General features: G+C 50.7%; 1 protein-coding gene across 1 annotated transcript in view; it reads left to right on the forward strand.

Moving 5' to 3' along the window:
• Positions 1-16586: 16586 nt before the first annotated feature.
• The window catches only part of SLC68A1 (solute carrier family 68 member 1), a 183234-nt gene continuing 177240 nt past the window's right edge, over positions 16587-22580 (forward strand). Inside the window, exon 1 of the mRNA XM_086922687.1 lies at positions 16587-16683. The gene's annotated coding sequence lies outside the window, so the exon portion shown is untranslated. The remainder of the gene's footprint in view (positions 16684-22580) is intronic.

Consider the following 22580-nt stretch of genomic DNA (forward strand, 5'->3'; position numbering starts at 1 on the left):
AATACTCTCCCATATTTCCAGTATTGTTCACATTTCATGGGGGAGGACGTAGCACTGCCCATATCCTTCCAGGGCTATGATGCTGGTGAAGAGTTGTATCTTCTATCTTACCGTTCCTTTAGTTTCTTTTACAGGTAGATGGGTACAGCTTATGTTAATATGTTGTTGATTGACACAGGAGTGATAGTATATGGTACCAACGTTATTGTCTTTTGTTTTTCAGATCTCCCTCCCCGCTGTTCCCTTCCTTTCCCGCCTCTCTTTATTTTTGCCCTCACCTGATCCTTCCTTAACCCAAGGCTATTACAGCAATTCTGGGTTTGGTTAGATCTGGAGGTGGCCTTGTTATAACAACACGCTGATCCCGAGGAATGAGAGGATAACACACCCTCACACACCCTCTCACCCTCACATCCCCTCCCCTCACCCTCACACACCATTTCACCCTCACACGCCCTCTCACCCTCACCCTCACACACCCTCTCACCCTCCCTCACCCACACTCACCCTCTCACCCTCACACACCCTTTCACCCTCACACACCCTCACCCCCCACACCCCAACACACCCTCACACCTCCTCACCCTCACACTCACACACACCCTCACACCCCCTCACTCTCACACCCCCTCACACTCGCTCACCCTAACACACCCTCACCCCACACCCTCACCCTTACTCACCCTCTCACAATCCCTCTCACACCCTCTCACCCTCACACCCCCTCACTATCACACACCCTCACACACCCTCTCACCCTCACACCCCTTCACCCTCACACACCCTCACCCTCACACCCCCTCACCCTCACACTCCCTCACACACCCTCTTACCCTCAGACACCTTCACCCTCACACCCACTCACCCTCACACCCCCTCACCCTCACAACCCCACCCTCATCCTCACACACCCTCACCCTCACACCCCCTCATCCTCACCCTCACACACCCTCACAAACTCACCCTCACTTACCCTCTCACCCTCACTCACCCTCACACACCCTCTCACCCTCACACACCCTCTCACCCTCACACACCCTCACTCACCCTCACACCCTCACCCACCCTCACACCCTCACCCCCCTCACCCCTGTCACCCTCACCCCATCACCCTCCCTCACACCACCTCACCCTCACACCCACTCACCCTCACACCCATTCACCCTCACAGCCCCTCACCCTCACAGCCCCTCACCCTCACACACCCACACCCTCACACCCCTCACTGTCACACCCCCCTCACCCTCACACCCCCTCACCCTCACTCCCCCTCACACACCCTCACACCCACACAACTTCACACCCCTCACCCTCACACACCCTAACCCTCACACCCACACACCCTCACACCCCCTCACCCTCACACCCTCTCGCAACCTCACACCCCCTCACCCTTACACCCCCTCACCCTCACACACCCTCACACAACCTCAAACACCCTCACACACCCTCACTCACCCTTACCCCCTTCACCCTCTCAGCCTCACACACCCTCACTCACCCTCACACCCCCTCACCCTCACACTCACACACCCTCACCCCTTACCCTCACACCCCCTCACACACCCACACTCCCTCACTCTTAAACACACCCTCTTCCCTCACACCCCCTTATCCTCGCACCCTCATCCTCACACCCCCTCACCCTCACCCTCACAACCCCACACCCTCCCCCTCACACACCCTCAAACCCTTTCACACACCCTCACACCCCCTCACACCCCCACACCCACCCTCGCACCCCTCACATTCCCCATCACCCTCACACACCCTCACCCTCACACACCCTCACACCCCCTCACCCTCACACACCCTCACACCCCCTCGCCCTCACCCTCACTCACCCTCACACCCCCTCACAATCACACCCTCACACAACCTCACACACCCCTCACCCTCACACCCCCTCACCCTCACACCCCCTCACATGACACCCTCACACAACCTCAGACCCCCTCACCCTCACACCCCCTCACCCTCAAACCCCCTCACCCTCACACCCCCTCACACACCCTCACCCTCACACCCACTCACAATCGCACCCTCACACAACCTCACACCCCCTCACCCTAACACCCCCTCACCCTCACACACCCTCACCCTCACACACCCTCACCCCTCTCACACCCCCTCACCCCCTCACCCTCACAGACCCTCACGCACCCTCACACACCCTCACACACCCTCACCCCCTCACTCCCCCTCTCCCTCACACCTTCACCCTCACACCTCCTCACCCTCACTCACACACCCTCACCCTCACCCCCCCTCACACACCCTCACACACCCTCACCCCCCTCACACCCCCTCACCCTCACACCCCCTCACCCTCATCCATCCTCACACACCCTCACCAGCATAGCATAACAAAACATAGCATAGCATAACAAAACAAAGCATAGGATAGCAACACAAAACATAGCATAACAAAACAAAACATAGCATAACAAAACAAAACATAGCATAGCAAAACACAACAAAGCATAGCATAGCATAACAAAACACAACAAAACAGCATAGCATAACAAAACGTAGCATAGCAAAACAAAACATAGCATAGTATAACAAAACATAGCCTAGCATAACAAAACGCAACAAAACATAGCAGAACAAAACATAGCATAACATAAAACAAAGCATAGCATAAGAAAACATAGCATAACAAAACATAGCAAAACATAGCATAGCATAACAAAACACAACAAAACATAGCATACATAACAAAACATAGCATTGCAAAGCATAGCAAAACAGCATAGCATAACAAAACATAACATAGCATAACAAAACACAATATAGCATAGCATAACAAAACAAAGCTTAGCATAGCATAACAAAACACAACATAGCACAGCATAACAAAACAAAGATTAGCATAGCATAACAAAACATAGCATAGCATAACAAAACACAGCAAAGCATAGCATAACAAATCAAAGCATAGGATAGCAAAACATAGCATAGCATAACAAAACAAAACACAGGATAGCAAAACAAAACATAGCATAGTATACAGCATCACTCTGCACCACCACAGCATCACTCAGGGGCACCACAACATCACTATGCGCTACCACAGCATCACTGAACGCCACAGCATCACTCGTTCGCCATCACAACATCACTCAGCGCCACCACAGCATCAATCTGTGCAACCATTCAACAACACCTGGTTCAAATATGTTCTCTCAATGTTTCAAGCTTTATTACAAATGTAACAAAAAGATGTTAATATTTCACTTCTGTTCTTGGATTTTCGTCACAATAAAATATACTGAACATAATCTTCACAAAAGCTATTAACAAAACTTTAAGCTATTGCCATTTATCAATTACAATAACTTTTATTTAAGTATTAATTATTGAAAAAAAATTCAAAGCCATTGTTATTTGTAATATCAATACATGTAAGTCACGTAAATACAACACATATTGCATTACAAATGCTATAGGTGTCACATTTGCGAAAGTTATAACTAATGGCATTGTAAATGACAAAGCTATTAATTTCGCTATTTTCAAAAACAAAACATAAATAAAAAAATTGTCATGTACAATACCAATAGGTCAAACTTTCCTAATGCGAGACCTATTGCATTGCAACTGCTTGTTCTAAAAGGGAGCAAGGTGGAATACTGAAAGTGTTCACAGAAAAGGCAACATTTGGAGACTTTAATAGCACAAGAACCTAAACCTATGCTTGTCGATGATAAGAATCCAGTAGGTACTATTCCCAAAAGGGATTTGCAAATCATGATTGATAGAGCAGTAGCCAATACTCTGCAAGGGAATCAGCCAGTGGCGTCACTAGGGGGGTGCGGGGGGTGCGGCCCGCACCGGGTGACACCAGCACATGGGGGTGACACCAATCTGGTAATGCTGTGTTGGCTGCTGGCCAAACTTTGCAACCTCGCGTCTCTGCCATTAAATGGGCGCTGCCGTCCTTTCAGAAGCCTTCCTCACTCGCGCTCCGGTGGAATTTTATGACCAGAACCTTTCATTACTTAATTCTATAATCTCGCCCAGTGTCTGCTAAATTTGATTGGTAAATGTTTATAATTGTAGCGGTAGCGGTTTAATCTTTGTCATCATAATAAGCTGCCTGCCAGTGCCCGGACGTTCACACACAGTCTAGTGTCTTCTTTGTGCAATACACAGTACTTTTCAGGGGCCCTACACCAAGCGGTACAGTTGAAGTCGCACTGTAGTCAGTGATGACAGAGTAGCAATAGTGTCACTTACAGTCCGTTGAAATGTCACTCAATTATTATGATTATGTCACACACATAAGCAATCTAAAACATTGGCCATGCATGGAGCTGAAAAAGCGTGTTCTGCTCAAATAAAAAAACATACGGCAGCAGCCTTATGCACTTCCGGCCACACGGGTCACTTTTACAGCATAGGACTTAAAACACAGACCTACTGCAGGTGGGCTCATGTAGGGCTTAGGAGAAATTGACTCATGAGGGAAGGAGGGAGGGAGTGATTATTCAGCCATGTGCAATCTGTTCTTGGTGTTCCACATAAATGCATAGAATGTTCACGTATGCCCAGACTGAATCATTTCGGAGTGTGATTCCAAACCCCACAAACAAATGCTTTTGCATCCTGGATCAGGAAGTGAACTGGGAGGTAGAAAATGTGTATCTTCACATGGTTCCTGACCTCTTTCTCTGCTAGATTCTGTTGATGAGTCATATTTAGACCTTTTTTGGCAATAAACACGATTTATGGTTCATTAGGTCACCGTGTTTAGTTTCTCAGCTGTAGGCGCACAACCTGACTGTTCTTTGCATGAGATGGACGCAGAAGGGCGCATTCTCTTTGCTGGACCCTACAATGGTCTGCAGTTGTAAGCTGGAGGAAGGGGTGACAGGGAGAGGGCAACACGCCTTTGCTCAGCTGTGACAACTGCGTGAAAGACTCAACGAGGCATCAGTAAACCATCACGGATTGGAGAGACACCGTAAACTCAAGTAGTGAAACGCGCCCTGCAGTTTAACAACCATGCCGCCCCCCCCCCCCCCTCCCCGGAATCACTGTTAAAAGTGGACTCTGCAGCCAATCAGCACTTCGGTTGGCTGAGGTGAAAGGGTCGGGATACTTAAATCCTAGATCACTCTACACATTACGAGCCCCACACACTTCTAGAAAATGTTTAGACATATAACTGGCTCTCTGTCGACCCGGAAGTAGTGACAATACGGAGACCTGTTATTCACTGTTAAAAAATCAATACTGGACAGCAGGTTGCCTTCACGGGCGGTCCTTGTAAACTAAAGTTACGAGCAACTGAGCCGGCATTTTACATCAGTGGAGCAAAGCTGTTCTGTCACGCTGGGCTTTAGCCGAACACTGCTGAGGAAGGAACCGTCTGTTTCCATAGAATTCTTTATACTGCAAAATGTAGTTTTCCTCACCTTTTGCGCTAGCAGCACTGCCCCATCAGCCATGCCTTGTAGGGTTGTACTGTAAGGAAAAGGCCTTGGGGGCTTGTGGCGGAGCCCCGGGGGCACTAAGGAAACCTGCTTCCTGGTCTCTTCCTCTGTTGCCGGTGTAAGGAAGGACTTTATATTCCGATGGCCCGGGACTGTGGAGGGGAACTCGGATGCAAGGAGGTGAAAGCAGGAGAGCCGAGGAGGACAACAGGAAGGAGGACGCAGTAGCAGGATGACCACCGGGAAGGCGTGCCGGACAAATCGGCCTGGGCTCTGTCACAGAGGAGGTCCATGGGGTAAGTCATGAGGGGGGTGACACCATGAGTTACTCGCACTGGGTGACACCAACCCTAGTGACGCCCCTGGAATCAGCCCCTTGCTAAACAGCCCAGACTAGAGGACCTGGTTCAAGATCGTGCAATAGACCCTTTACCCAAGGGAAAGTATGTTCAAAGACAGCAGTTAATTGAGGTATTAAATCAAATTAGAAATATCTTGGGATTTTATTTGCCTGAAGCTAGTCTAGAAGACTACTTATTCTGTTCAATATCAGAGACGCTTTGAGGCATGGGCAAAGTGGACTCTGGCCCACTGTCCCCACCTTTAGATGGGCCCCATCATTAAGCTTTCAGGACAGTTCCATATTGCAAAAATGACGGGGCCCCCTTAACAATATGAAAAGGGGCTGCCAGGTCTCCAATATATCAAAAATATTCAAAGGCTTTGCCTGAATGGGGTCACCTGAAGGACTGGGATCCCATTAACGGTTTAGGGGCCAACAAAGAGGATTGTCCATGATCAAACCATAGTTACTTAGGGCTTGAATGAACTGAAAATGGATAATAAATTTAGAGTTGTTCTGAGCAGGTCAGCTGATTCTTTGCTTTACATAAAGTTAGAAAGTCCATCACAATGAAAGAATGTAAATGTGTTGCTTGTTCTGGATTTCCTTATTTAAAAAAATAATTTGTTTACCTCAAAATCTGAAGTCTCCCACCTGAATTGGATCTGTTGGCATGCATGTGTTATGCCTCAGTCAGGGAGTAAAGGTCCATTGGCTTGAGAGCAGTTTTTACTTGAGTTTGCACCAGAGATCTGCATGGTGCAAATCTGCGGCAACAACTGCTAGTGTGGGGACAAAAGGGTGGCAATGGACTCAAACAAGGTTTAAAAAAAAGATAAAAGATGTAAAGAATATAATAATGGAATGGCAAATAGAATAAGGGTCGAAAGAAGAATGCGAAGAAGGAAATAAAGATGTAAAGAAGAAAAGTGAAGAAAGGTAGAATTGGGGACACAATTCCACTCTAACATATTTAGGGTCGAGCCTGCGATAGCATGCGCTAGTGCTTGCGGATCGCTTGCGAGACACTATTTTTAATAAAAAGGGCTTGGAGTTCGCCCATTGCTTATAATTTATTGCCTTGCATGGAACTCTTATTTCCAGCCTTGTAATTGGTCACTGCAGACCAAGCTTCATTTCTGTTCCTTTCTGTGGAGCAGGGACCAAGCACTGATTGATTCAACTTAATTAGTCCCTGTTGGACAGGCCACGTGGAAGGCCCGATCCCTCCCCGCATGGCGGAACACGGACCCCTGCACCTCCTGCTTCTCGGACAAGAACCACCCCTGCAACCTGCCGGGTCAACCCACGGCCCTTCCCCGACAGAACCCTGGCTCCTGAACACCACAGTATCGGCTGGCCCGGCTCCCTTCCAGAACCCTGGTCTCCGGCCCAGCCGCCATTTTGGACACTGCCCAACCAGGCCTTGTGGCCTCGGGTCGACCTCGGCCTCGGACCCAGCCAGGCCCCGACATCGAGGCACCACCATCCACCCAGGGGGTGAAGAGACCACTTGGCAGGTCAATGGGAGAAGGAGTGTCGATGACTCCCCTCCGCCAGGTGTCGATCGCCCCCAGCCTCCCCGGGCGCTGGCTCCACCCCCCTGCTGGGTGTCTGGACTCCCTCATCCCGGACCTCCCGACCTCCAAGTGCGAGGGTCCGGACATCAAAGGGAGCCAGACCTATAACTGGGGCAGCTCAAGAACAGGAGGGCAGTTGTATCCTGGAGTTGAGAGACACCGAGACGAACTCATCCTTGGAGGCCTGCTGGCGCTGCCGCGGCTCCTCTTCATGAACCATCTTCAAGGCCTGCTGGCGCTGCCGCGGCCCTCCTCGTCGTGAACCATCTTCGAAGCCTGCTGGCGCTGCCGCGGCCCTTATCATCGTGAACCATCTTCAAGGCCTGCTGGCGCTGCCGCGGCCCTCCTCGTCGTGAACCGTCTTCAAGGCCTGCTGGCGCTGCCGCGGCCCTCCTCGTCGTGAACCATCTTCAAAGCCTGCTGGCGCTGCCGCGGCCCTCCTCGTCGTGAACCATCTTCAAGGCCTGCTGGCGCTGCCGCGGCCCTCCTCGTCGTGAACCATCTACCAGGCCTGCTGGCGCTGCCGCGTCCCATCCGTGCGAACCCTCCAGCTCGAGGATTGTGAGCTCCACCTTTTGCTGCTTCTGTATCAGACCGGTATTCAGACTGTCCCGCTACCCTTTTCCCCAAAGAGACTAGAATTGACGGGATCCTCGTATCCTGGTCCCACTGTACCGCTCATCACCTTGCCTAAAGATATATATAAAAGTGTGCAGAATTCATCTCTGTGTGGTGTCTATCTGTGGGGGGGGAAGTTACTTGTCTGTACGATTACCGGAGAGGGCCCCCACCGGAGGCCTCTCCCCCCTGTACTCGGCCGACCCTCCGGGTCTCCTTCTAACATTGGTGGCCAGCGGCGCGATCCGAGCCGACGCATAATCGTACAGAGAGTAACTCACCCCACGACACACAGCCACCATGACGACAAAAGAGAGTGGAACAACAGAAAAATTCCTGATGGAGAAACTGGAAGAGTACAGCCACAAAGAGCTAAAATAATTCTGCATAGAACTGGGCATTGCTACCACGGGACTGAGCACGAAAGATGACCTCAAGCACGCCTTAGAATCTTGGGTGGAGACGGAAACATCCCCACCCCAAAATCAAAGCCTCGAGACCACCGAAACCAGTACCACCCCTGGGGACGAAAGAAGATCGGGCCTCTCGTCCGAAGAGGCCCGAGAACGGGAGAAAAGCCGGCTCCACGAATTGGAGCTGGCTCGACTCCGCTTAGATAGAGAACTCAAACTGGCAGAACAAAAAATAACTCTCGAACACTTACGGCACAGGGAAGAACGAGAAGAGAAAAAGAGCCAGAGGGAGCTAGAAGAGAAAAAATTAGCATTCGAGCATGAGCGCAACTTGAAGGAGCTAGAAATTCGACGGCAGAACAAAGACCTCGGCGTCTCCGGGCACCAGAGCCCCACTGCCCCCACGGACCCTAAGGTCCACATCCCCAAGGACGTCATCAGGGAATACTACCGGAACGATGATATCCAGCAATGGTTTAAAGCCTACGAGGTCGCGATGACCTCCCACCGAATCCCGTGGATCGACTGGGAAGCCGGGTTATGGGGAAAATTCGTCAACGAAGGAAGAGACGCCCTGCGGCAACTCCCCGACCACCAGATGACATCCTACGACCACATGAACGCCGCCCTCCTCACTCGCTATGGGCTCACGCCCGAAATGTACCGGCAGCGATTCTGAGACTGCAAACGAATCCCTGGGACAACCTGGGTAGAATACGTGAACTTTTTCAGCCGAGCCTTCGAGGGATGGATCAAGGGCAGCCAGGTCACCACCTACGAGCAATTATTCGACCTCATGGTATGGGAGCACCTCTCCAATAATTGCTTCGTCGAACTAAGACAGCACCTCCTTGATAGTAAGCTGACCGAACCTCGAAAACTCGCCATCGAAGCAGACCGATGGGAGAGCACCTGAGTCCCTCGGAGCTGGCCCAGCGAACAGAACAGAGCCTCCCAAGGGCCCCTCCGCCCACGGGGGGTGGAGGAGGCCAGGGTCGGGGCAGGGACACCGTCACGGTGCCCCCCACTAGCAACCCCCCGCCCCCGGCCGGACGAGGAAGCCCTCCAACGCGACTAGGGTTCCGCTCCAACGTTACCTGCCACAAATGCCAACGACCCGGCCACTACGCCAATGATCCGAACTGCCCGAAAAATCAAAGCCCCATGAACCGTCAGATCACCGCCGTCGCCCTGGGAGAAGACCTGGGCCAAGAAGACGCCGAAGAATACGAGCAGTACCAGCCCGAGTGGGAACCAGCCACCATGTCCCTGGTCTGTCTAGGGGAGAGGGACATGGTCCCGCGGGCTCCCATCCCTGCCAACATGCAGAAATACAGCCAGTGGGTCACCATCAATGGACGTCGAGCTGAAGCCCTCCGTGACACAGGGGCCAGTGTGACCCGCGTGCGCTGCCATCTGGTGACCCCAGACCAGATCCTACCCAATGTACTTTGTCCAGTGCGGTCGGCAGACAACTCCGAAAGCCTGTGCCAGATGGCCCGCGTCCCCTTCGAGTGGGGAGGGGTGTCCGGCATGCTAAAGGTAACTGTCCGCGACGATGCCCCGGTGGACTGCCTTCTGGGGAACGACCTCGAGAGCTCCCCCTGGGCAGCTGTTGAGTGGAAGGAGCACCTGGGGATGCTTGGTCTCCCTGAATGGGTCTGTGTAACGACCCGATCCATGGCCGCCCGCGCCATCTCCAGCCCAGAAGAACAGGACTGGCCCGAACCTCCTCCGCCAGTCGTCACAGAAGAAGCCACCCCTGAGCCTGGGCCTCCGGTGTCCGGCGACGAAGAACCGGATCAACTCCAAGATCTCCCGGAGCTGGCCCAGTGGCGCCAAGAAGGTGGCCCCACTCAGGAACAGTTCCGCCAGGAACAGAGAGAGTGTCCCTCCCTCGAGGGACTCCGACAACAAGCCATAGCCCAGAACGCAGGAGATGCTTCAGGGGCCCACTGGATCTACTGGGACAACGAACTGCTCTACAGTGAGCAAAAGATTGCCGAGCTGGGGGCCAGTCGGGTGCTGGTGGTCCCCCTCCGATTCAGAGACTTCCTATTGAACTTGGCCCACGATGTGCCTCTTGCCGGGTACCTGGGGCAGGACAAAACTTACAGCCGCTTGGTGACCCACTTCTATTGGCCGAAGTTGCGGAACGATGTAGCGAACCATTGCCGGGCCTACCCCACCTGCCAGGCCAGCGGAAAAAGCGGCCGAAAACTGAAAGTCCCCCTGTAACCCTTTCCCATCGTCACCACTCCCTTTGAGCGGGTGGGGATAGACATTGTGGGGCCCCTGGAGCCCCGGACCGCACAGGGACACCTGTTCATCCTTGTCCTGGTGGACCATGCCACCCGCTATCCCGAGGCCATACCGCTCCGGACCGTGACGGCGCCTGTGGTGGGCCGAGCCTTGATGGGAATCTTCTCGCGGGTGGGCTTCCCCCGAGAAGTTGTCAGTGACAGGGGCACGAACTTTATCTCCAAGTACATGAAGTCCCTATGGCAACAGTGCGGGGTCACCTACAAATTCACGACCCGCTATCACCCGCAAGGGAACGGACTAGTGGAACGATTTAACCGCACCCTCAAGGGGATGATCATGGGCCTGGAGGAACCCCAACGTCACCAATGGGACGTGCTGCTCCCATGCCTCCTGTTCGCTTACAGGGAGGTCCCCTAGAAATCCCTGGGCTTCAGTCCGTTCGAACTCTTGTATGGACACCCCGTCCAGGGCCCCCTCAGCCTGGTCAAAGAAGGGTGGGAGGTGGCCCCTCAGAAGACTCCCCCTGATGTATACAAGTACCTCCTGACCCTCCGTAACCAGACCCGGCGGTTCAGGGAACTTGCCAAGGCCAACCTCGAAGCCAGCCAAGAAGACATGAAGCGCTGGTATGATCAAAATGCCTCATCCATCGAGTTCGAGCCGGGACAACAGGTCTGGGTGATGTCCCCGGTTGAACCTTGCGCCCTCCAGGACAAATGGACGGGACCCTTCAAAGTGGTAGAGCGCAAGGGCCCCGTCACCTACCTGGTAGACATGGAGTCGCCCCGAAACCCCCTACGTGTCCTCCACGCCAGCAGACTCAAGCCCCACTTTGTGTGCTCGGAACTCAGCCTCCTGATGGCTTCTGACAGTGGGGCTGAAGAGGACTCCGAGCCCCTCCCCGATCTCCTAAAGACACTCGAGAAAGACGGCTCCGTGGAGGGAGTCCACCTCTCCGATGCCCTGTCCCCAGCGCAACGCCAAGACTGCCAAGAACTGCTAATACAATTTGCCGACCTATTCTCCCTCATCCCTGGGGTCACCCCCTGGTGCCTCCACGACGTTGACATCGGGGATAGCCCCCTATCCGGCACCGGGCGTACAGGGTACCTGATCGAGTACGCGCCTGCATCCAGTCTGAAGTCTCCAAGATGCTAGCGCTGGGAGTGATCGAGCCATCCGACAGCCCCTGGGCCAGCCCGGTCGTGCTGGTCCCCAAGGCCGCCGCCCCGGGCGTCGCCCCCGAGCTCAGGTTCTGTGTAGACTACCGGGGTCTGAACGCCGTCTCCAGGACCGACGCTCATCCCATCCCACGGGCGGATGAACTGATTGACCGCATGGGGGCCGCCCGATACCTGAGCATCTTCGATTTGACAGCGGGCTATTGGCAGATCGGCCTCACCCCAGGTGCCCAGGAGCGATCCGCCTTCTCTACCCCGGATGGCCACTACCACTTCAAGGTGATGCCATTCGGCATGAAAAACGCACCCGCCACCTTCCAGAGACTCGTGAACAAGGTGCTGGCGGGGCTCGAGGAATTCAGCGTTGCCTATCTGGACGATATTGCTGTGTACAGCCGCCACTGGCCAGAACACCTCCATCACCTCCGAGAAGTCCTGAACGCCCTACGGCAGGCCGGACTAACCATCAAGGCCAGCAAGTGCCAGATCGGCCAAGGGTCCGTGACCTACCTGGGACACCAGGTGGGAAGTGGCCTAGTGGCCCCGCTCCAGCTCAAGATTGCCGCCATCCAGGCCTGGGAGCCCCCGGTCACCCAGACAGAGGTCCGAGCCTTCCTGGGGCTCACCGGGTACTACCAGCGCTTCGTAAAGGACTATGGCAGCATTGTGGGGCCCCTCACAGAACTCACGCCCAAAAAGAACCCCAAGAGAGTCAACTGGACTCCTGAATGTCAGGCGGCATTTGAGAACTTGAAGTCCGCCATGTGCACCGCCCCCGTGCTCCAGGCCCCCGACTACAGCCGGGAATTCATTGTACAGACGGACGCCTCAGATCAAGGCGTGGGGGCCGTCCTCTCCCAAATCAATACCGAAGGGGTCGATCAGCCAGTGGCCTTCATCAGCCGACGCCTGCTGGCCCGAGAACAACGCTGGAGCACCATCGAGCGGGAGGCCTTCGCCGTAGTGTGGGCCCTCAAGAAGCTCCGGCCCTATCTCTTCGGTACCCACTTCCGGGTACAAACAGACCACCGACCCCTGCAATGGCTGATGCAGATGCGGGGAGAGAACCTGAAGCTGTTGCGTTGGTCCATCTCCCTGCAGGGGATGGACTTCACGGTGGAACATCCCCCCGGCCAAGACCACGCCAACGCAGACGGCCTGTCCCGCTTCTTCCGCCTCGGCGAGGAGAGTACCCAAGAGGATGGGTGACTCTCCCTGCCTTCAGCTGGGGGGGACGCATGTTGGACAGGCCACGTGGAAGGCCCGATCCCTCCCCGCATGGTGGAACACGGACCCCTGCACCTCCTGCTTCTCGGACAAGAACCACCCCTGCAACCTGCCGGGTCAACCCACGGCCCTTCCCCGACAGAACCCTGGCTCCTGAACACCACAGTATTGGCTGGCCCGGCTCCCTTCCAGAACCCCGGTCTCCGGCCCAGCCGCCATTTTGGACACTGCCCAACCAGGCCTTGTGGCCTCGGCCTCGGACCCAGCCAGGCCCCGACATCGAGGCACCACCATCCACCCAGGGGGTGAAGAGACCACTTGGCAGGTCAATGGGAGAAGGAGTGTCGATGGCTCCCCTCTGCCAGGTGTCGATCGCCCCCAGCCTCCCCGGGTGCTGGCTCCACCCCCCTGCTGGGTGTCTGGACTCCCTCATCCCGGACCTCCCGACCTCCAAGTGCGAGGGTCCGGACATCAAAGGGGGCCAGACCTATAACTGGGGCAGCTCAAGAACAGGAGGGCAGTTGTATCCTGGAGTCGAGAGACACCGAGACAAACTCATCCTTGGAGGCCTGCTGGCGCTGCCGCGGCTCCTCTTCATGAACCATCTTCAAGGCCTGCTGGCGCTGCCGCGGCCCTCCTCGTCGTGAACCATCTTCGAAGCCTGCTGGCGCTGCCGCGGCCCTTATCGTCGTGAACCATCTTCAAGGCCTGCTGGCGCTGCCGCGGCCCTCCTCGTCGTGAACCGTCTTCAAGGCCTGCTGGCGCTGCCGCGGCCCTCCCCGTCGTGAACCAACTTCGAAGCCTGCTGGCGCTGCCGCGGCCCTCCTCGTCGTGAACCATCTTCAAGGCCTGCTGGCGCTGCCGCGGCCCTCCTAGTCGTGAACCATCTACCAGGCCTGCTGGCGCTGCCGCGGCCCATCCGTGCGAACCCTCCAGCTCGAGGATTGTGAGCTCCACCTTTTGCTGCTTCTGTATCAGACCGGTATTCAGACTGTCCCGCTACCCTTTTCCCCAAAGAGACTGGAATTGACGGGATCCTCGTATCCTGGTCCCACTGTACCGCTCATCACCTTGCCTAAAGATATATATAAAAGTGTGCAGAATTCATCTCTGTGTGGTGTCTATCTGTGGGGGGGAAGTTACTTGTCTGTACGATTACCGGAGAGGGCCCCCGCCGGAGGCCTCTCCCCCCTGTACTCGGCCGACCCTCCGGGTCTCCTTCTAACAGTCCCCGTCCGCAGCTCCTGACGTGAATGAGGCACTGCTTCGTTATTTTTTATTTCCAGTGCCCTGCAAACAGAAGGTGTGTGACTGGCGAAAATGTACCCAGGAGACAAACAACATTGCAAAGTCTTATTTTCTATAATGAACTTTCTTTTATTTTGCCAAGTCTTCTTTTCTTACTTTGTACTCATGTTTTGTTTTGTTTTTGATCATGCGCTCTATCCTCAACAGATGACAATTAACTTGTTGTGACATTGTTTCTTTCTTATGTGTAATTCCGGAAATGATCCCGTAACATATAATCGTGCAGTACACCCCAATCAGCCCCACACCAATCCACCCCACCCTGCACCAATCCACACTAATCCAATCCAATCCCCCAGAGCAATCCAATCCATCTGAGAACAATCTAATCCACCCCAAACCAATCCAATCCAACCCACAGTCCAGCCCATCAAACCCACTGCACCCCACTCCAATTAAATCCAAACACCTCATCACAATCGACCCCGCCACACTTCAATCCACCCAAATCCAATCATCCCACTGCAATCTGCCCACACACATCCACCCCAATCCAATCCACCTCACTTGAATACAAACCACCCCAGACGAATCCATCCCACTCCAATCCATCCCACTGCACCCCAATCCAATTCAGTCCAAGCCATTCACCTCAATCCTCCCGGCTTACACCAATCTACCCCAATCTAATTTGCCCCACTCCAATCTGCCCCAATGCAATACATCCAACTTAAATCCACCCTAGTCCAATTCATTCCACCCTACCCCAATCCAATACCACCCCACACCAATACAATCCACCCACTCCCCAATCCACCCCAAAGCCCAATCCACCCCAATCCAATCTACCACACTCCGGATCCAATCCACCCTACCCCACTCCAATCCACCCCTCGCTAGCCAAATCCACCATACTCCAATCCACCCCACTGCAATTAAATCCACCCTGCTCTAATCTAATCCACTCTACTCAAATCCACCCACTCCAATCCACTCCATTCAAATCAACCTACCCCACTTCAATCCAATCCACCCCACTCCAAATCAATCCAATCCACCCCACTCCAATTCTTCTACTGCAATCTATTCCACCCCAGTCCAATACAATCCACCCAGTCCAATCTACCCCACTCCTATCCAATCCACTGTAACCCAATCTACCCCGCTCCAATCAACCAACTCCACTCTAATACATACAACTCCAATCCACACCAATCCAATCCACCCACTCACTCAAATCTAATCCACACACTCCAGTCAAATCCACCTTACTCCAATTCATCCACCCCTGTTCAATCCACACCACTCCAATCCACGTCACTCCAATCCACCCCTCTCCAATCCACCCTGCTCTGCCCAATCCACCTCAGTGCAATACACACCACCCCAACCCAATCCTTCCCACCCACTCCAGTCCAATCCACCCCACAGCAATCTAATCCAATCCACCCCACAGCAGTCTAGTCCAATCCACCCCACTCCAATCCACCCTGCCCAATCCACTCCAAACCACTCCCCTATAATCCAATCCACCCCACTCAATCCAATCCACCTGACTTGTGTCCAATCACTCCAATCCATTCACTCCAATCCACCCACCCCAATCTAATCCACCCACTACAATTCACCCCTCCCCAGTTCAATCCACCCCACTCCACTCTATTCCAATCCACCCCACAACCTCAATGCATCCAACCCACTACACCCATTTGCACCCCACTGCACTCTACGACACTCTTTGCCACTGAACTCTACTGCCCTCTACCACACTATACCCGCCCACCACCACCACCACTCCAGTCTATGACAGTAACTTTTTAGCCATGCTGACAGCAACCACAACATGACTAAAACACATTGCTAAAGCCAATGGGTCTTGCATAGACGAGACCTATTGACTTTCCCAATTCGTATGAAAAATGTAGGACTCCCATGTTTCGCTCACTCTTGGAGAGTGAATGATATATATAGCTCAAAGCGGCTGTGTTTTATTTCTCTCGCTACTACCATGATATTTCTGTGCTTGCTTTTGACCACGAGCTAAATTATAGTTTCCTAAAAAGTTCTTATCACCATCGTGAGAATATGGGATGCGACGGGTTCTAGAGCTGTTTGTCTAGCAGGACGTTTAGCACAGCAAATAGATTCTGCAAGTAAGTTCTAACGCGCGCCAGCTTCGCGATTTGATAGTTCTGCAGCGAAAGACGCTCGATAGCTCGGCGATCCACCTTGTTTGGGTTGCGTGCGTGCGTGCCTTCGGCTTTCGATTCAAACCGGAAATGCCTAGAAGGATGGCAATCCACATACGAGCCTGTGGAGGAGTGAAAGGGAGAGAGGTACAGCGGCCAGTCGGAGCACATCCTACAGGTAAACCAGCAGGACTGATACCCCGAGTGCTTGCAACTCGGTCGTTTAAAAGGTGCTGGCAATTAGGTGCCGTACCCCAATTTTGCGTTGGTTTCAGCGTGGATATGTGATCTTCTCCATATCGCTGTATTAATTTGAGGCTCATGATTAAGTCGTTGGCGAATAGGTGCTGGTTTAATGGGTGGAATTGTGGTGGCGAGTGTGCTGATATTTCTGCAGTCCCCTGTCTCTTCCGTTAAGGGATCGTTGGGCGCATAAAGTTAAGCATTGATCGTTGTTGTTGAAGTATTGAGTGCCATTAGATCGGCGACCAGGGAGCCTCTATATTGGAGTGATTCTCAACTCCTACATGCTTAGTCATAACGACCACTATGATGTCCCCAGGTATTAATGTCAGCGAAGCACCGCCTAATATCTCTAGAGAACAGCGTTAGAAATGTGGCTGGGAGGATAAAGCTAATGTAGGGAGGGTCGGTTTTAGGACGGTGCTTCCCATACAACCGCACCTGGCGTTGACCTCGGGAGAGGCGCTGTGTTCATGTTCAGAAGTAGCTTTCGGTTTTAATAGCACCTGCTGTCTCCTTGCGTGCCCGGCAGTTTTCAGGCAGCAATAAAAATGTCAAGATAACTAGGTGGTTAATGTTTCGGCTAGAGAGAGATGGACTTTTTGTCTAGTGGCAGCTGTGACTCATCCTAGAATATTATTCAGTATGAATATACCTGCTGCAAAGAAGGTGTACAGGCAGATCACATAGCGGTAATTAATTCTCGTCGTTTTGTGTTATATCTCATATAGAATGATTTCCACACATACGGTTTATTGCCTCTGGATAACGTGTTGGGTGATGTAAAATGCTCTGACATCCTAGGCTTGTTATGAGTAGCGCTATAAAAAAATGAAAAGCTTGTGGGAGAGGGGCTGTTGCAAAATGAGTGGCACTGTTGGAAGTCGGTAGTGAGGGAATCTGTGGAGAAGGTAGGAGATCATGAGGGTGGGGGGGCGCACTAAAAATTGTAGTGCCAGGCGCCTCTGACGCTAAAGCTGACCCTGAATGTAGGATGGAGGCAGTGACAGGTTTTGAGCTGTCAGTACACATGGGTAATATGTACACATTTTTCTACCAGAGAAATTAACAAATATAGGAGAAACGTCATAGCAGAACTCTTCTGGTTTACTTATTGACGTACCAAACTGAAGTTGTTTTATGATAGAGGAGGGTTATGCAGAATCCTCCCCTGAGATGTTAGTGTGAATTGGCATTCAGAAGCATATAGGGTTAATGTTCGTGTTGTAGGGAGTCTGATGTAAGCTGCGTGTCACAGGGTTGTATGCTAATAATATAGCTCAACGAGTTAATTAATTGCAGAAGTTATTGCTTAAACCGTAGGTCAGAAATTCCAAACCTGGTAAAATAATTCAGTGGATCATGTGCCTAAATTAAATTTTTAGAAGGTTGAATTTTTTTCATTAATGCAGCTTGATAACATGGTCGATTTGAGCTGGGAAACAATTAACACATGAGTTAGTGACAAAAAGATGAGCTTCTGCATTGTCATCCTATTGTTCAAGGGTAGATACTCGCCATACCAGGTAACTCGTCTCCTCTTCTTTAAGCAAGGGCAGCACTTTATACTTTACCCCTCATTCGTAGGCTTAGTTCTAGCATTGGGGAAAGCTTTATTTAAGCACATTGTCATCTCAGCTGAAATTGCAGAACTTCTTCCCAAGCCCATGCAATTGCACAATACTGAATCCAGATGGATGCTCTTTATCCAAAACGGAAGGCAATGGCGGGAAACACTATCTTCTGCAACATTTATTATGGCCTTGCAGACGACCCCATCTGTACAACTGATGGGCTCCACCGCTGCCATAATTCATTACAGGAAGAGGAATTAGTAAAAATTCCTAGTTGGACAAGAGTGCACATATTTTACCAAGAAGTTGGCAGATGCTTCTCCCACAGTTAGTGGTAAAATTCCCTCCATTTCAAACTCGCTGTCAGGTTCGATATGGCCTGTTGAGGGGACAGTAGTTGCCCTCCAATATGTGTGGAGAATACACTTTCGCTGTACCTCTAATCCAGGTGATTCTAGTACTGTCCTGAGAGAACTAAAACATGTTAGCATTATTCATTGGTCTCAATGTGCAGGGCCACTTTCAGAAAACAACTATCAATGAGGGCTATTATCCAGATGCTTGGTAGTAGCAGTTAGCATTCACACTGAGGGGAGCAGAATAATCCAGGTGCTTTTATTCATGTTGTCCAAAATACATATTATCCTTCTGAGTCAGTTTTGTGTGTGTCTTAGGTGAAACATTGTCCGTCCTGGGTCCTGACTGCGTTTGCTAAGTAGTGTGTTTGGGAACTAAAACGTTATCTTAAGCATATGACTTCCTTGTTTATAGGAAGATTGGCCAAATTATGAGAAAAGTGAACACAAAAGGAACGTTAAGAATTTACTGTTCCAATTATAGGAGACATTTTTCTTTCAGTGACTTTCAAAAAGCACATGCCAGATAAAGTAATGCACGAAGAAGGTTGTGTGATGGATTAGTGATATCCCTTGAATTTAGTTCCTTACTCCCAGGGACGGCTCCTCCGTTATGGCGGAGAAGCGTCACCCCACTACTGGAAGCAGCATATCATAACGTAAAACAAAATGATAATAATTATTAAAACAACTTTATTTTCATTTTGTTTTATCTGTTGGAGCACGAGCTGTGAGCCGAGTTTGGGGGAGGGGCAATCAGCAGCAGAAGTGGTGGGCACTGCTGTCAGTGGCATGTTGGTTTGGCCGAATCTCTCAGGAAGGCCAAACCGACATGTGCACTGACATCTCTCCAACCAGAGCTGCATTGCCAGGTGGAGAGAACGCTTCTAGACTCTTTTGGAGTGGAAAATAAGCCAGCTCAGGCCAATCCCAGCGAATGCCGAGAAGCGCTGGGATTGTCCTTAGGGGAGTCTGCGAGCATGTGCTTATGGGACCTGTAGTTCCTGGAGCAGAAGAGCACAGAGGAGAGGGTGGGGGAAAAGGGAACATAGATGCGGTATCCCGCAGCAGGAAGGTAAGTGTACTTTAAAAAAAATATATATCCTTGCTGCCACCCTAGGAACCCCCCCCCCCCACCCCCAACACTTCGTATCGGCAGCAGCCACAACTGCTACATATGCAAACTGTTTGTATATTTTCCTTAAACATATTTTTGGAATTTCTTTTAAAAAAACCTGTGCTTAAAATATTTGGGAAGCATCTTTCTAAATGTGACTTAATTTGGAGAGTTGAACTGTGTAACAAAGGACACACTTTTAAGCTGTGAAACACTGCAACCAAAGTTTGGTAAATGATACACACTCAACTATGTGAAAATCTAAATTATGTCTTGATAAAGTTCTACCCATCAAAATGTATTGTTTGTCTGTTAATTTAGCTATTGAATAGGAAGAGTTGATCAAACATGTATTATTGTCCAATTGAACTTAGCTGAGGAATTTAAAATATGCATGAATTGAGGTTATAAATGCTTCAATATCAGATTGATTTTGTGAGTGAACCTTCTACTTTTTAAAACTAAATTAAAAGGTTGACCATGGGCGTTTGGTCATGAATCAGCATCACAGATAGAACCAATAAGGGATTTGGTTAGCCAACATCCTCTTCATATCTTGAATGAAAGGGCAACTTTTGCTACTATGGAGTGCTTCCATTGCAATGCATGAGGTGCTTTGTTTGTAAGAGCACCATCAGATGGCAGTGAATATTTGGTATACACAATTGCAAACACAAAAAAGCATTGGCAATGCCCATAGGTCTTGCATTTGGGAGAGTTAGAGTTATTGGCATTGTAAATGACAATGACTTTTACCCATGTGTTTTGGTGAAGTGGATGTATGTGTTGTGGAGTGGAATTATGTGGGTTGGATTGGAATTGTTAGTAGTGGAATTATGTGGCATGGTGGATAGATGGGTGTGGGAGCTACACAGAATAAATAGCCCAGTAAGGATGTGTAGACACCAATATATACTGTTAGATGGCAAGATACGCTGATGTCAATATACACCAACATTAAGGTATGCCGTTGTTTAGATAGGCTGACATCAAAATATGCGGATGTCAAGATAAGCCATTGCCAAGATATACCGACTTCAGTAAACAGCAACATCAGATTAGGCTGATGTCAAAGCCTGAAAAGGTTCTCGTGCTGGCTCCAGTATGCACTAAACACAACTGTATGTCTATGCGCGTGTGCTTGCCTGCTTGTGTATGAGTGTGTTTAGTTACATTGTCGATGTGTGTATTTAAATGTATATTATCTAGCAAATCTAGTGCATGCATGTCATTTATCTTTATTATACATTGGGTACATATCTATATTTGCATATTATACACCTTCATGGGAAATAGATGGAGGTGGGTGCTGGAAAGACAGTGGGTGGGTAAATGGATGGGCGGATGTAGATGGTTATTGGAAGGACAGTGTGTGTGTGGACCAATGGAGTGAGTTGGGTGTTTGAAGAACAGTGGGAGGGTGGCTGGACAGAAGGGGTTTGGTGTTTGTTGGGAGGACAATGAGTGGGTGCATGGACGGGCGGAGGTGGGGGTTTAATGGACAGAGGGTGGATGAACAAGCAAGTGGATGATTAACAAAGGCTGCAAATTGTAACAAAGTCGGTGTGTGTGCATGTGTCTCAATATATACATCATTGGGAAAGTGAAAGCCAATTTGACACTCTTTTGTTGCACGCCACAGCACGTACTGCCACTATTTCAGATCCATTTTCTGTTCCGAGTTATCCCACCTGCTTCTTGAGCTAATATGGTCCATACCCACAATAGTGTGTGCACTATATACATAAGATGCTGGGAGGAGAAGGCGCTTATAATATATTGACCCAATCGGTACCACTTGCTTCTCTAGAATCTGCTGTATCCACCAACAGCCTGCTGGCTCTGTGACCTTCTTGCTGCAGGAAGTGAAGAGGTACACTGTGTCAGCACATATTGCACCGTGAAATGTCTGTCAGTCTTCAGGTCCGTCTGACCCATGACGTGGTCATTGTAAACAAACCACTGTAGAAGCATATCTGCTGAATTTGCACTTGCTAAGCATCTGTGTGCATTGTACCAAAGTGCTCGGGATCAAGATGGCATAACTTCACAAAGGTATAGAGAAAGGCACAAAAACAAGAGGGGAGAATTAGACACACAAATAAATATATAATGTAAAAAATGGAAACGTGTAGAAAAGGCAAATCAATGTGAGGAGGCTGATAGTTGGAGTGTTAGAAAAAAGTCAGGTGAAGTAGAAAAGAAAGAAGGCTTGTACGTCGAAAATGAAAAAAGATCGGCAGAACTGTAAAAGAGACAGCGTTCTCAAGTACCAAACCAGGTAGGCAGAAAAGATTAGGTTAGATAGTAAATGAGAAAAGACAGACAGAAAGCAAAGTTAACAAGGGAGACACGCAGATAAAAAAATGAAAATGACAGCGAAGAGACCGTTACAGTGAGCAATGGCTAACCCCTTTAACTGGTGGGCCTCCCCCCCAACCCCCCGTGCTGAGCTCTTTTTTTGGCTATTTGGGTAGTTTGTGCTTAGGTCTTCATAACTTCTTTTTCACCTTAGCTACCCACGCCAAATTGGTATCCATTTTCCAACAAACTGGGGATTCTAAAGGTACGTTGGAAAAAAGTGCTGAAGAAGAAAGTGTCTGTTTTTTCCCCTGCAAATGGTATCAACAAAGAGTTTGCTGAGCTAAAACTACCTTCTTCCCAGCTTTGAGGGGCAGGCAGACTTTTTTCAGAAAAGCAACACTTTCTTCACAGTTTTGGTATTTTAGTGGTACATAGCCTATTTTTCCCTTTTTGCGTGCTTTCAACCCCCTTCCAGTTAGTG

The sequence above is a fragment of the Lissotriton vulgaris genome, chromosome 5 (assembly GCF_964263255.1).
Source record: "Lissotriton vulgaris chromosome 5, aLisVul1.2, whole genome shotgun sequence".
NCBI lineage: Eukaryota > Metazoa > Chordata > Amphibia > Caudata > Salamandridae > Lissotriton > Lissotriton vulgaris.